Here is a 16011-nt window from a genome sequence, read left to right as displayed (position 1 = left end):
ACCTCATTAAAAACGTCTTGTTTTCGAGATGAGTGCGAGATGAGACAAAAAAATCTCGATTTACTTTGAAATACTAATTATTTCTTCATATTTTATCCTATTTCTAATTAATTCTGTCTTTTCTTAGTCTTATATTTGCCTCTAAAACTTCTCGTCATCACTACCTCATTAAAAACGTCTTGTTTTCGAGATGAGTGCGAGATGAGACAAAAAAATCTCGATTTACTTTGAAATACTAATTATTTCTTCATATTTTATCCTATTTCTAATTAATTCTGTCTTTTCTTAGTCTTATATTTGCCTCTAAAACTTCTCGTCATCACTACCTCATTAAAAACGTCTTGTTTTCGAGATGAGTGCGAGATGAGACAAAAAAATCTCGATTTACTTTGAAATACTAATTATTTCTTCATATTTTATCCTATTTCTAATTAGTTCTGTCTTTTCTTAGTCTTATATTTGCCTCTAAAACTTCTCGTCATCACTACCTCATTAAAAACGTCTTGTTTTCGAGATGAGTGCGAGATGAGACAAAAAAATCTCGATTTACTTTGAAATACTAATTATTTCTTCATATTTTATCCTATTTCTAATTAATTCTGTCTTTTCTTAGTCTTATATTTGCCTCTAAAACTTCTCGTCATCACTACCTCATTAAAAACGTCTTGTTTTCGAGATGAGTGCGAGATGAGACAAAAAAATCTCGATTTACTTTGAAATACTAATTATTTCTTTATATTTCATCCTACTTCTAATGAATTCTGTCTTTTCTTAGTCTTATATTTGCCTCTAAAACTTCTCGTCATCACTACCTCATTAAAAACGTCTTGTTTTCGAGATGAGTGCGAGATGAGACGAAAAAATCTCGATTTACTTTGAAATACTAATTATTTCTTCATATTTTATCCTATTTCTAATTAATTCTGTCTTTTCTTAGTCTTATATTTGCCTCTAAAACTTCTCGTCATCACTACCTCATTAAAAACGTCTTGTTTTCGAGATGAGTGCGAGATGAGACAAAAAAATCTCGATTTACTTTGAAATACTAATTATTTCTTTATATTTCATCCTACTTCTAATGAATTCTGTCTTTTCTTAGTCTTATATTTGATTCTAAAGCTTCTCGTCATCAATGCCTCATTAAAAACGTCTTGTTTTCGAGATGAGCTCGAAATGAGACAAAAAAATGATGATTTACTTTGAAATACTGATGATTCCTTCATATTTTATTCTATTTTTAACTAATTCTGTCTTTTCTTAGTCGTATTTTTGTCTCTAAAGCTTCTCGTCATCACTGCCTCATTAAAAACGTCTCGTTATCGAGATGAGCGCGAGATGAGACAAAAATATAGAATATGGAAAGTAAAAATTTATTATATTGGTAACTATATCTATTTCGCGTATTTTTTCTAAAAATTCTACACCGTTATTGTGGGGGTTGATACCCCCTATCACACTCTATCAATGACAAGTCTCAAAAAGTTTTACACAAACTTTAAACTCGCTGTTTCGATACATTTGATTATAGTAGATCTCGAACGAGCACTCAGTCAAGTTGTTTTGGAAAATTTCTCAAATTTAGTAACGAAATCTTCAACCAAACAAAGAGATTAACACCAACAAGAATCAAAAACGAAATATATATAAATAGAAATAATTTTCGACGAGACTTAACTGAATTATTATCAAGATGACGGCGAAAATTTCCCCGACCTGACCCCGTCCGATTATTTTTGGTTCGCGAAGCTAAAGGGCGAGCTGAAGGGTAGAATATGTAACAGCGACGATGTTATTAAACAGGGGGTGTACGAAAATTCGCGACTTATATGTTAAACTAAGTATTTTTGGATCGCACTGTGTACGTAGTCAGCAACAGTTGAAAAGAATGAAATTTCAAAAGTTGAATTATATAATTGGGAACACGGATTTTGATAATTAATTGAGAGATTCTATTCCCGAAGATAAATCGTCTTCGGAGGATATAAAAAATAAAATAAGTACGAGATGTTGAGTGGCCCGGTTTTCGTTCGAGATACCGAGACAAACAGAGAGACAACTAATGGCCCCGACACGTACACATATACTTTTTAGATGACATCATTTTCACATCAAACCCCAATAAAATTAACATTGTTGAACGAGTCAAAGCAGGCGCCAGGTAAATTTAACAGCCGACTGTATAATATTAAACGAAAATCCACTTTTCGTCATAAACAGAAAATAAATTGACTTTTTTGTTTTTGTCAGTCGATTTCTATGTATAAATACCATCGAATTCCATTCAATCAATATTTGATTTTGCTAAAATCATCGTCGTTTAAACTGATTATAATTTCATCTGTTGCTGTATCAACACTCGCGAAATAAATCGACTCGCGGTCGAAATCTTCGACTTTTGGTGATTGTGCCGGAAAACATCGATGTTCATATCGCTAAATCGTCACGTGACATACCATATTTGGGCGTTAAATCAACTCCTTTCGACTGTAAAGAAGATGATTGACAAAAGTCGTTTCATCTGGAAGCACCCGGTGGCCGGAGTTGTTGGTTTAACTGGACGTTCCACTAGATCCAAACAGAAACGTCGATTCTGGACGATCCTCCAGCATTTTTACACCAGAAGTAACCGGAAAAGGAGGTGGATCAAAAAAAGAAGACGACTCATTCCTCACCAAACATCAGTTCACTCAGAAACGTTTGGGAACTGTCAAACCATCGAATTGATGAGTCATCCACCGTTCAGTCCATGTTTAACACCCATTGATTGTTAAAAAAACATGGAAACTTGAGTAGTAACCTTCGAATTGTATGCTGGTGGTCGTGGTCGAAATTTTAGGCTTCAGTTAAATCTTCTTCTGATTATCCAGTGAAAGTTTCCAGACGGCAAGCTCTGGAAACTGTAGATTGACTCGTGTTCATCGAACTGTCCGCGATTCTGGCCTTATCTCAACACATAAACCCTGCAGAGCTTCTGGGGGGTGTTTTTTCACATGAAAATATAAAGTTTCCGTGAAAAGCGCCATCTTTCACTCGTTATTAGAATCAGTACGTAAAATATTTCTCTCCTGAAATGCACCTCGTATATATATAAATATATATGATCAAAATGGCGTAAAGTATCGTAAAATTTCCGGTCACGATATATCCCCATAATAATTATTCAATTCCCCTATCGGTATATAAGGAAATCCCTACCGAATTAGGGGTTGGGCTCGCCCCAAATAATTATAGAGAGATCTGAATCTGATTGGTCGAATTGCCTTTCAAGGTAAACCGAGAGATAATAGAAATTGAATTGGCAATAATGGAATAGACGTGAAATAATTGTTTTCATGAAATCCCTAGCGATTTTTCGTATCTACCCGTATTATTAATGAAATTACTGTCTGTAATAATCATAAATTGAATCAATCGCTATTATTTTAATCATATTGTGAATTTCAATGGTGGTTCGGTTCCGGAATATTGCGCCGCTTCAATATAACGTACCTATGAGGCCAGAAACTCGTCAGAAACAAAATATTTTCCAACTTCGTCCATTATAACTGTAATATATAATTTAATAAAAATGATTTTTAGTATTTCAAAAGCAAATTGGTTCATAAAACGCGGCATAATCCTTTGTTATTTACACTTTTAACGATTTACAGCTCGGTGAAGTCCTAAAGATGTTTAAAATTGCATTTAAGCATAAAGAACCGATTTGACATTAAATAAAACGGATAATCATTAATGGTTCGGGTTTTAGAATTTTGTGCCGCTTCAGTATAACGTACCTACGAGGCCAGAAACTCAACAAACGCGTCAAAAACAAAATATTTTCCAACTTCGTCTATTATAACTTTAAGAACTGTAATATATAATTTAATAAAAATGATTTTTAGTATTTCAAAAGCAAATTGGTTCATAAAACGCGGCATAATCCTTTGTTATTTACACTTTTAACGATTTACAGCTCGGTGAAGTCCTAAAGATGTTTAAAATTGCATTTAAGCATAAAGAACCGATTTGACATTGAATAAAACGAATAATCATTAATGGTACGGGTTTTAGAATTTTGTTCCGCTTCAGTATAACGTACCTACGAGGCCAGAAACTCAACAAACGCGTCAAAAACAAAATATTTTCCAACTTCGTCTATTATAACTTTAAGAACTGTAATATATAATTTAATAAAAATGATTTTTAGTATTTCAAAAGCAAAATGGTTCATAAAACGCGGCATAATCCTTTGTTATTCCCACTTTTAACGATTTACCGCTCGGTGAAGTCCTAAAGATGTTTAAAATTGCATTTAAGCATAAAGAACCGATTTGACATTGAATAAAACGAATAATCATTAATGGTACGGGTTTTAGAATTTTGTTCCGCTTCAGTATAACGTACCTACGAGGCCAGAAACTCAACAAACGCGTCAAAAACAAAATATTTTCCAACTTCGTCTATTATAACTTTAAGAACTGTAATATATAATTTAATAAAAATGATTTTTAGTATTTCAAAAGCAAAATGGTTCATAAAATGCGGCATAATCCTTTGTTATTCCCACTTTTAACGATTTACCGCTCGGTGAAGTCCTAAAGATGTTTAAAATTGCATTTAAGCATAAAGAACCGATTTGACATTGAATAAAACGGATAATCATTAATGGTTCGGGTTTTAGAATTTTGTGCCGCTTCAGTATAGCGTCCCTACGAGGCCAGAAACTCAACAAACGCGTCAAAAACAAAATATTTTCCAACTTCGTCTATTATAACTTTAAGAACTGTAATATATAATTTAATAAAAATGATTTTTAGTATTTCAAAAGCAAAATGGTTCATAAAATGCGGCATAATCCTTTGTTATTCCCACTTTTAACGATTTACCGCTCGGTGAAGTCCTAAAGATGTTTAAAATTGCATTTAAGCATAAAGAACCGATTTGACATTGAATAAAACGAATAATCATTAATGGTACGGGTTTTAGAATTTTGTTCCGCTTCAGTATAACGTACCTGCGAGGCCAGAAACTCAACAAACGCGTCAAAAACAAAATATTTTCCAACTTCGTCCATTATAACTTTAAGAACTGTAATATATAATTTAATAAAAATGATTTTTAGTATTTCAAAAGCAAAATGGTTCATAAAATGCGGCATAATCCTTTGTTATTCCCACTTTTAACGATTTACCGCTCGGTGAAGTCCTAAAGATGTTTAAAATTGCATTTAAGCATAAAGAACCGATTTGACATTGAATAAAACGGATAATCATTAATGGTTCGGGTTTTAGAATTTTGTGCCGCTTCAGTATAGCGTCCCTACGAGGCCAGAAACTCAACAAACGCGTCAAAAACACAATGTTTTCAAACTTCATCCATTATTACTTCAAGAACTATAATATATAATCTAATTAAAATGGTTTGTGGTACATCAAAAGCAAAATAGTCAAATGCGACATAATCCTTTGTTATTCCCACTTTTAACGATTTTTCGCTCGGTAAAGTCCTAAAGATGTTTAAAATTGCATTTAAGCATAACAAAACCGATTTAATATTAAATCAAACAAATAATCTTGAGCGGTTCGGTTTCGGAATATTGCGCCACTTCAATATAACGTACCTATGAGGCCAAAAACTCAACAAACGCGTCAAAAACAAAATTTTTTCATACTAACTGTAAAAAAGAGTGAAAACAGATCAAAAACTAATTGAAAATAAGCAGTGACACTATTTTAGATTCGTTTACAAAGAAAATTCGACGTGTAGATTACTTTACACTAGTAGATTACTTTATTTCTTTGTTAAGTTGAAATTTTTTCACACAACTCTCGTATATAATGGAGATGAACCCTTCTGAAATTATTGGCAACACTGTTAGCATAATAATTCGATAATTGGTCGGAAATAATTAAAAAATTCATCGATAATTAAATAATTAGACAAAAAAAGAACGTTGAACTTTGATAATGAATGTCGATAAGCACAAACACCCTGTAGAATACGAAAAAAAAGGACAGTTAGGTAAGAATTTGCACAAACTTACCCTCTTATCGATTGGGGTGTAAATAAATAGTAAACTGTCATTGTTTGGCGTCTGGGTCGTAAATGACACCAATACCTTTTATGATATTTACGACAGGTAGATATTTTTGTTTCAATTCGATCCATTGTGGTCCTTAAAACCGGAAGTGTGCTTCGACATCATTAAAACAAACACGTTTTATATATTCTCATTGGTGTCGACCGGAAAAATCTAGTAATTTTCGAAAATTTCGTTAAAAATAAAGATACTGTGCTGATGAGACCACAAAGTTCAAAATCATGTCTTAAAAATTATTCTATTTCTATATTTATTATTTAAATGACTATAGTTTTTCATATATTTCGTTTCAATAACAAATAACAAGTTTTAGTAAGTACATATATACAGTATGTCCTCGTAATCGATGTATTTAGTATTATTTTATCAATAAGACAATAATTAATGCGTTTATGTCAAAATAATATAACAGAGTCGTTTAGAATATTTATGATAGGCTCTATTATATATTAAAGCATAATATTGAGAATAAATTATTACGGGGGGTATACGAAATGTCAGATTATATTTTATAAATAGAAAAAAAGTTATTTCATTGTATTAAAAACTTTTTTTTCATCGAAATATACATCTAAATCAGTCGTAGTACTAAATCAGTTGACTATTTGAATATTATATATACTATCGGTCAAAAGTTTTGCCCATTTTATAACCCATTCGTTAAATTTCAAAATAATAGACTTGAAACTAAATTTTTCTTTTATATTGACAAATTGAAGTCGAAACGGTCTCTTACAAATAAAAAATAACAATTTCCGTTATTTTTTCACTTTATACGAGGGTATGTTTAGATTTTGTCGATGTTTTTGATTGTAGTTTAGTCCTTGTGGGACGCAGCAAACTTCTTGGGCCAAAATATCTTTTTGTGAGGTTCGTATACGGATTGAAGGGATTTTGAAGAAAGAATAGTGTGAAAAATATCATAGGAAAATGTAGGACGTTTTGAAAAACTGAGCAAAAAGTATTTGAAACAATTGTTGTGAATAGTATGTTAGTTTTGCAACCGTCGCGTAGATTTATAACCCCACCACGTTTGGAATTGATTTATATTCACATATTACACTTTAACACGTTAACTGCTGAAAATTTTTTTGTACAAAAAGTTTTTTGAACTTTTTTTACTGTTTATAATAGTAGAAAAAAACGAATTTTCCTATAATGTTATCCGTGGAATGGAGAACGTCTTATTTAAAATATTAGAATAACACATACTTGTATCGAATATTCATGTTTATTTAGTAAATTTATCAGTTTTTTTTAAATTCGCAACGGCTAAACTGATTTGATTATATATAGTAACAGGAAGTTACTTGCGTTTGAGGTATACATACTTCTTCTAGTAGTAAAACTCGTTAGTTAATAACAAAATTGAGGAATTTTGGAAAATTTTTAATCTACAAGGTTTAAAAACTGATTTCAGTTTGTCATTTATGACATTTTAACATCGGGGTGACTTGAAAACGAACTGGATATGATTCGTAATGCATTTGAACATCGAAATCTTCAAAAAATTTTCAAAATCTATTGTTATTCACCATATTTTGATAAATATTCATTTCAATCTCGGTCGAGGTATATAGACCGGTGGTTATTGATTGAAAAAATTAAAAAATTTCCACAAGAACAGTATATGCAGTAAATATTTACTATCAGACATATTTTTTGATAAATTTATAATGTATAAGCTTAAGTTACGGTTTTGTCAAATTGGATCCAGCTAAACTGATTTGTTTACAAATATTTACAGTCAATTGCCGACTTTTGAGGCAAATGTGCTACTTCTAGTAGTAAAAGTCGTTGATTCATAACAAAATCGAGGAATTTTGGAAAATTTTTAATCTACAAGATTTAAAAACTGATTTCAGTTTGTCATTTATGACATTTTAACATCGGGGTGACTTGAAAACGAGCTGGATATGATTCATTATGCATTTTAACATCGAAATCATCAGAAAACTGTCAAAATCTATTTTTATTTACCATATTTTCGTGAATATTCATTTCAATCTCGGTCGAGGTATAGAGACCGGTGGTTATTGATTGAAAAAATTTAAAAATTTCCACAAGAACAGTATATGCAGTAAATATTTACTATCAGACATATTTTTTGACAAATTTATAATGTATAAGCTTAAGACACGGTTTTGTCAAATTGGATCCAGCTAAACTGATTTGTTTACAAATATTCACAGGCAATTGCCGACTTTTGAGGCAAATGTGCTACTTCTAGTAGTAAAAGTTGTTAGTTTATGACAAAATCGAGGAATTTTGGAAAATTTGTAATCTACATGATTAAAAAATTCATTTCAGTTTGTCATTTATGACTTTTTGACATCGGTTTGACTTGAAAACGAGCTAGATATGATTCATTATGCATTTTAACATCGAAATCTTCAGAAAACTGCCAAAATCTATTATTATTTACCATATTTTGATAGATATTCATTTCAATCTCGGTCGAGGTATATAGTCCGAGGTGCATTGATCAAAAAAATTCCAAATTCCAATGTTTTCGAATTATATAATGTATTAATCGATAAAAACCAATTTTTGTGTGTTAAATCGTTTCAAATAGAACCTTTTATCATTACTGAGGGCAGTTAAGTACCTTTTACGCGAATAGGCGCCAGGTTCATATCCGGATGCACATTCCCTTCGCCAAATAGGCCTAATAAATCTTTGGTCGCGTGGACAATACTTCGATTGTTCCTTCAGGTAGAAGGACGTTAACAAAAAGACGTAAAAACAATCACAAAATGTCTCTGTATGGACGGATGTTTATAAAATGGTAACTCACCCCTTTTATATGGCTAATTTTTTTAAACACCCACTATAAAACTGACGGAAATGTCACTTCACAATATTGTTTATATATATATATACAATTGCACTGGAACTATCTGGTATACGTAGTGTACAAGTGCCTAACCCAGGCTTAACTGAGAGGTCTGTGACTTTGGGTTTGTCTCGCCCCGCCCTGTATTCAAAGAGGGGAGTCAACCTCTAACACTTCGATCCGCATTTTCTTATCTAATTACCATAAATTTGTGGTAAATTGAAAAAAAAAATTTGTCGGAGGGGAAACAAGTTCTGTTCGCGCATTCTTTGGTCCCTTTTGAAGTATCGATAAATGAAAATTTCATTTTTAAACAGATTTCGAATATTTTTAACTACGGTTAGAAGTACTTTTGGTATAGCTGTCAAATTTGACATCGGGGTGACTTTAAAACGAATTAAATATGATTCGTAAGCAATTAAACATCGAAATCATCAGAAAACTGTCAAAATCTATTTTTATTTACCATATTTTCGTGAATATTCATTTCAATCTCGGTCGAGGTATATAGACCGGTGGTTATTGATTGAAAAAATTAAAAAATTTCCACAAGAACAGTATATGCAGTAAATATTTACTATCAGACATATTTTTTGATAAATTTATAATATATAAGCTCAAGTTACGGTTTTGTCAAATTGGATACAGCTAAACTGATTTGTTTACAAATATTTACAGGCAATTACCAACTTTTGAGGCAAATGTGCTACTTCTAGTAGTAAAAGTCGTTGGTTCATAACAAAATCGAGGAATTTTGGAAAATTTTTAATCTACAAGATTTAAAAACTGATTTCAGTTTGTCATTTATGACATTTTAACATCGGGGTGACTTGAAAACGAGCTGGATATGATTCATTATGCATTTTAACATCGAAATCATCAGAAAACTGTCAAAATCTATTTTTATTTACCATATTTTCGTGAATATTCATTTCAATCTCGGTCGAGGTATATAGACCGGTGGTTATTGATTGAAAAAATTTAAAAATTTCCACAAGAACTGTATATGCAGTAAATATTTACTATCAGACATATTTTTTGATAAATTTATAATGTATAAGCTTAAGTTACGGTTTTTTCACATTGGATACAGCTAAACTGATTTGTTTACAAATATTTACAGGCAATTACCAACTTTTGAGGCAAATGTGCTACTTCTAGTAGTAAAAGTCGTTGGTTCATAACAAAATCGAGGAATTTTGGAAAATTTTTAATCTACAAGATTTAAAAACTGATTTCAGTTTGTCATTTATGACATTTTAACATCGGGGTGACTTGAAAACGAGCTGGATATGATTCATTATGCATTTTAACATCGAAATCATCAGAAAACTGTCAAAATCTATTTTTATTTACCATATTTTCGTGAATATTCATTTCAATCTCGGTCGAGGTATATAGACCGGTGGTTATTGATTGAAAAAATTAAAAAATTTCCACAAGAACAGTATATGCAGTAAATATTTACTATCAGACATATTTTTTGATAAATTTATAATATATAAGCTCAAGTTACGGTTTTGTCAAATTGGATACAGCTAAACTGATTTGTTTACAAATATTTACAGGCAATTACCAACTTTTGAGGCAAATGTGCTACTTCTAGTAGTAAAAGTCGTTGGTTCATAACAAAATCGAGGAATTTTGGAAAATTTTTAATCTACAAGATTTAAAAACTGATTTCAGTTTGTCATTTATGACATTTTAACATCGGGGTGACTTGAAAACTAGCTGGATATGATTCATTATGCATTTTAACATCGAAATCATCAGAAAACTGTCAAAATCTATTTTTATTTACCATATTTTCGTAAATATTCATTTCAATCTCGGTCGAGGTATATAGATCGGTGGTTATTGATTGAAAAAATAAAAAATTTTCACAAGAACAGTATATGCAATAAATATTCACTATCAGACATATTTTTTGATAAATTTATAATGTATAAGCTTAAGTTAAGGTTTTTTCAAATTGGATCTAGCTAAACTGATTTGTTTACAAATATTTACAAGCAATTATCGACTTTTGAGGTCGTTATTTTGTAACAAAATAAAATAATTTTTGAAAATTCTTAGTCTACATAATTTAAAAATTGATTTCAGTTTGTCATTTATGACATTTTAACATCGGGGTGACCATTTGAACATCGAAATCTTCAGAAAGCTGTCAAAATCTATTGTTATTCACCATATTTTGATAAATATTCATTTCAATTTTGGTCGAGGTATATAGATTTCGAATATTTTCAACTACGGTTAATAGTTATTTGGTACAATTGTCAAAATTGACGTGACAAAATATGAATTATAACCTCCAAATCTAATCAGTCACAGTTGTGTTCAACTGCAATCATATCGAAGGATTTTGACAAACAAAAAGAGGGTTTGAAGTCAAATGCTGGTGTCAAATGAGCTCCCCTTAAGTAGGAATACCTAATTTACTTAAACTTGAAGCTAAAACAATGTGTCTCAATTATATTTACACGTCAAATGTGACAGCTATGGATGATTATTATAAAAAAACGCGTAAGTTCGATTCATTTTGAAATTTTTGATATCAAATTAGCTATCTTCGAACAAATGTCCAATTTAACTTACTTTTAAGATATAAAAAGTATATGAATCATATTTACACGTCAAATTTGACAGCTGTGCTTGATTATTATCGAAAAATGCTGTAAATTCGAATCATTTTTGAATTTCAGTATCAAAGGAACTCCCATTAAGAAGAAATGCCTAATTTGCTTAATCTTGAACCAATACAGTGTGTCTTAATCATATTTTCACGTCAAATTTGACAGATATGGATAATTATTTTAAAAAAACGTTGTAAATTCGATTCATTTTTGAAATTTTCTGCATTAAATGAGCTGCCCCTGAACCAAAATGCTTAATTTAAGTTACTTTCGAGCTATAAAGAGTACATGAATCATATTTGCACGTCAAATTTGACAGCTGTGCTTGATTATTATCGAAAAACGCTGTAAATTCGAATCATTTTTGAATTTCAGTATCAAAGGAACTCCCATTAAGAAGAAATGCCTAATTTGCTTAATCTTAAACCAATACAGTGTGTCTTAATCATATTTTCACGTCAAATTTGACAGATATGGATAATTATTTTAAAAAAATGTTGTAAATTCGATTCATTTTAAAATTTTCAGCATCAAATGCGCTTCCTTTGAAACAAAATGTCTAATTCACCTCAATTTGAGTAATAAAATGTGCCTTAATTATATTTTCATGTCAAATTTGACAGCTGTGCTTGATTATTATCGAAAAACGCTGTAAATTCGAATCATTTTTGAATTTGAGTATCAAAGGAACTCCCATTAAGAAGAAATGCCTAATTTGCTTAATCTTAAACCAATACAGTGTGTCTTAATCATATTTTCACGTCAAATTTGACAGATATGGATAATTATTTTAAAAAAATGTTGTAAATTCGATTCATTTTAAAATTTTCAGCATCAAATGCGCTTCCTTTGAAACAAAATGTCTAATTCACCTCAATTTGAGTAATAAAATGTGCCTTAATTATATTTTCATGTCAAATTTGACAGCTGTGCTTGATTATTATCGAAAAACGCTGTAAATTCGAATCATTTTTGAATTTCAGTATCAAAGGAACTCCCATTAAGAAGAAATGCCTAATTTGCTTAATCTTAAACCAATACAGTGTGTCTTAATCATATTTTCACGTCAAATTTGACAGATATGGATAATTATTTTAAAAAAATGTTGTAAATTCGATTCATTTTAAAATTTTCAGCATCAAATGCGCTTCCTTTGAAACAAAATGTCTAATTCACCTCAATTTGAGTAATAAAATGTGCCTTAATTATATTTTCATGTCAAATTTGACAGCTGTGCTTGATTATTATCGAAAAACGCTGTAAATTCGAATCATTTTTGAATTTGAGTATCAAAGGAACTCCCATTAAGAAGAAATGCCTAATTTGCTTAATCTTAAACCAATACAGTGTGTCTTAATCATATTTTCACGTCAAATTTGACAGATATGGATAATTATTTTAAAAAAATGTTGTAAATTCGATTCATTTTAAAATTTTCAGCATCAAATGCGCTTCCTTTGAAACAAAATGTCTAATTCACCTCAATTTGAGTAATAAAATGTGCCTTAATTATATTTTCATGTCAAATTTGACAGCTGTGCTTGATTATTATCGAAAAACGCTGTAAATTCGAATCATTTTTGAATTTCAGTATCAAAGGAACTCCCATTAAGAAGAAATGCCTAATTTGCTTAATCTTAAACCAATACAGTGTGTCTTAATCATATTTTCACGTCAAATTTGACAGCTATGGATAATTATTTTAAAGAAACGTTGTAAATTCGATTCATTTTAAAATTTTCAGCATCAAATGCGCTTCCTTTGAAACAAAATGTCTAATTCACCTCAATTTGAGTAATAAAATGTGCCTTAATTATATTTTCATGTCAAATTTGACAGCTGTGCTTGATTATTATCGAAAAACGCTGTAAATTCGAATCATTTTTGAATTTCAGTATCAAAGGAACTCCCATTAAGAAGAAATGCCTAATTTGCTTAATCTTGAACCAATACAATGTGTCTTAATCATATTTTCACGTCAAATTTGACAGCTATGGATAATTATTTTAAAGAAACGTTGTAAATTCGATTCATTTTAAAATTTTCAGCATCAAATGCGCTTCCTTTGAAACAAAATGTCTAATTCACCTCAATTTGAGTAATAAAATGTGCCTTAATTATATTTTCATGTCAAATTTGACAGCTGTGCTTGATTATTATCGAAAAACGCTGTAAATTCGAATCATTTTTGAATTTCAGTATCAAAGGAACTCCCATTAAGAAGAAATGCCTAATTTGCTTAATCTTAAACCAATACAGTGTGTCTTAATCATATTTTCACGTCAAATTTGACAGATATGGATAATTATTTTAAAAAAATGTTGTAAATTCGATTCATTTTAAAATTTTCAGCATCAAATGCGCTTCCTTTGAAACAAAATGTCTAATTCACCTCAATTTGAGTAATAAAATGTGCCTTAATTATATTTTCATGTCAAATTTGACAGCTGTGCTTGATTATTATCGAAAAACGCTGTAAATTCGAATCATTTTTGAATTTGAGTATCAAAGGAACTCCCATTAAGAAGAAATGCCTAATTTGCTTAATCTTAAACCAATACAGTGTGTCTTAATCATATTTTCACGTCAAATTTGACAGATATGGATAATTATTTTAAAAAAATGTTGTAAATTCGATTCATTTTAAAATTTTCAGCATCAAATGCGCTTCCTTTGAAACAAAATGTCTAATTCACCTCAATTTGAGTAATAAAATGTGCCTTAATTATATTTTCATGTCAAATTTGACAGCTGTGCTTGATTATTATCGAAAAACGCTGTAAATTCGAATCATTTTTGAATTTCAGTATCAAAGGAACTCCCATTAAGAAGAAATGCCTAATTTGCTTAATCTTAAACCAATACAGTGTGTCTTAATCATATTTTCACGTCAAATTTGACAGCTATGGATAATTATTTTAAAGAAACGTTGTAAATTCGATTCATTTTAAAATTTTCAGCATCAAATGCGCTTCCTTTGAAACAAAATGTCTAATTCACCTCAATTTGAGTAATAAAATGTGCCTTAATTATATTTTCATGTCAAATTTGACAGCTGTGCTTGATTATTATCGAAAAACGCTGTAAATTCGAATCATTTTTGAATTTCAGTATCAAAGGAACTCCCATTAAGAAGAAATGCCTAATTTGCTTAATCTTGAACCAATACAATGTGTCTTAATCATATTTTCACGTCAAATTTGACAGCTATGGATAATTATTTTAAAGAAACGTTGTAAATTCGATTCATTTTAAAATTTTCAGCATCAAATGCGCTTCCTTTGAAACAAAATGTCTAATTTACCTCATTTTGAGTAATAAAATGTGCCTTAATTATATTTTCATGTCAAATTTGACAGCTGTGCTTGATTATTATGAAAAAAACGCTGTAAATTCGATTCATTTTGAAATTTTCTCAATCAAATCAGCCCCCTTGAAACAAAATGTCCAATTTACCTCATTTTGAGTAATAAAATGTGTCTTCTCACGTCAAATTTGACAGCTAAGGATGATTATTATAAAAAACGCTGTAAATTCGAGTAATTACCGAAATTTTTGTTTTAATTAAGCCCCCTTGAAATGAATATTATATTAGAATCAATTTTTAAGTAACACATAACAAATTTCTTGTCTAATTTGACAGTGGTCTAATCGAAAATTTTCAAAAATATCCAAAAATAAATGTATTTTCATTTAATTCGGAAATATATCTCTATTTTTAGACATCGTTCGAATACAATTAAGTAATAAACCATAAAAATCAATAAAAAATAAAAGCGACGATCATTTCTGAGTCGCCCTCGTCGAAAATAGACAAAAAATTTCGATGCCTAATCGTCTAAAAGCTATCAGCTGCTACTAATTGATCTATAAGGACCATACACACAAGAAAATGCACTTTTTATAGATTAGCTCGGTTTTAATGGAAGTGGATTTGGAAGTTACCCGACGTAAAGGCGCCGTCTGCTTTTTTTCTGAATCCATTTAATCGATAATCAAAATTTTATTTTTATCATTTCCCTGTAGGTGAAAATAAATAATCGTTAGTGATTTTTTAAACAATAAAAAAAATTTGAACGAAATTTAATATTGATTAAAGTATTTTCTAATCGAAATAAAGGATTTGACGTTGCTATACTTCAGCAACACCCTGTATATTTATTTATAATTAAATATTAATAATTATAATTCAAAATTTAAACCCCACGATAATTTTGTATAGAAAACAGTTTTTTTTGGACAGTTGTGGGAAATGTACTAAATTTTTCCGAAATAACTCCAAAAAATTTCAAATATATACAGGGTGGACAATATATATGTCTCATACGAAATTTACCGTATATTATTTGTTAATAATTTTTTTTGCTTAAAAAGTGGAGATACAAAGAAATTTTCAGCACAAAAATTGTAATAAACGAACCAAATTTCACTAAAATTTTTCAAAAATTCCATTTATA

General features: G+C 30.1%; 1 protein-coding gene across 1 annotated transcript in view; it reads right to left on the bottom strand.

Annotated features, from left to right (window-relative positions):
• LOC130443036 (GATA-binding factor A-like) overlaps nucleotides 1-9314 on the bottom strand; it is a 35058-nt gene extending 25744 nt beyond the window's left edge. The window contains exon 1 of the mRNA XM_056777482.1: nucleotides 8880-9314. The gene's annotated coding sequence lies outside the window, so the exon portion shown is untranslated. The remainder of the gene's footprint in view (nucleotides 1-8879) is intronic.
• Nucleotides 9315-16011: the final 6697 nt, after the last annotated feature.

Source organism: Diorhabda sublineata, chromosome 4 (genome assembly GCF_026230105.1).
Source record: "Diorhabda sublineata isolate icDioSubl1.1 chromosome 4, icDioSubl1.1, whole genome shotgun sequence".
NCBI classification, from domain to species: Eukaryota; Metazoa; Arthropoda; class Insecta; order Coleoptera; family Chrysomelidae; genus Diorhabda; species Diorhabda sublineata.
Note: the sequence above shows the minus strand (reverse complement) of the source record. Positions and strands in the feature narration are given on the sequence as shown.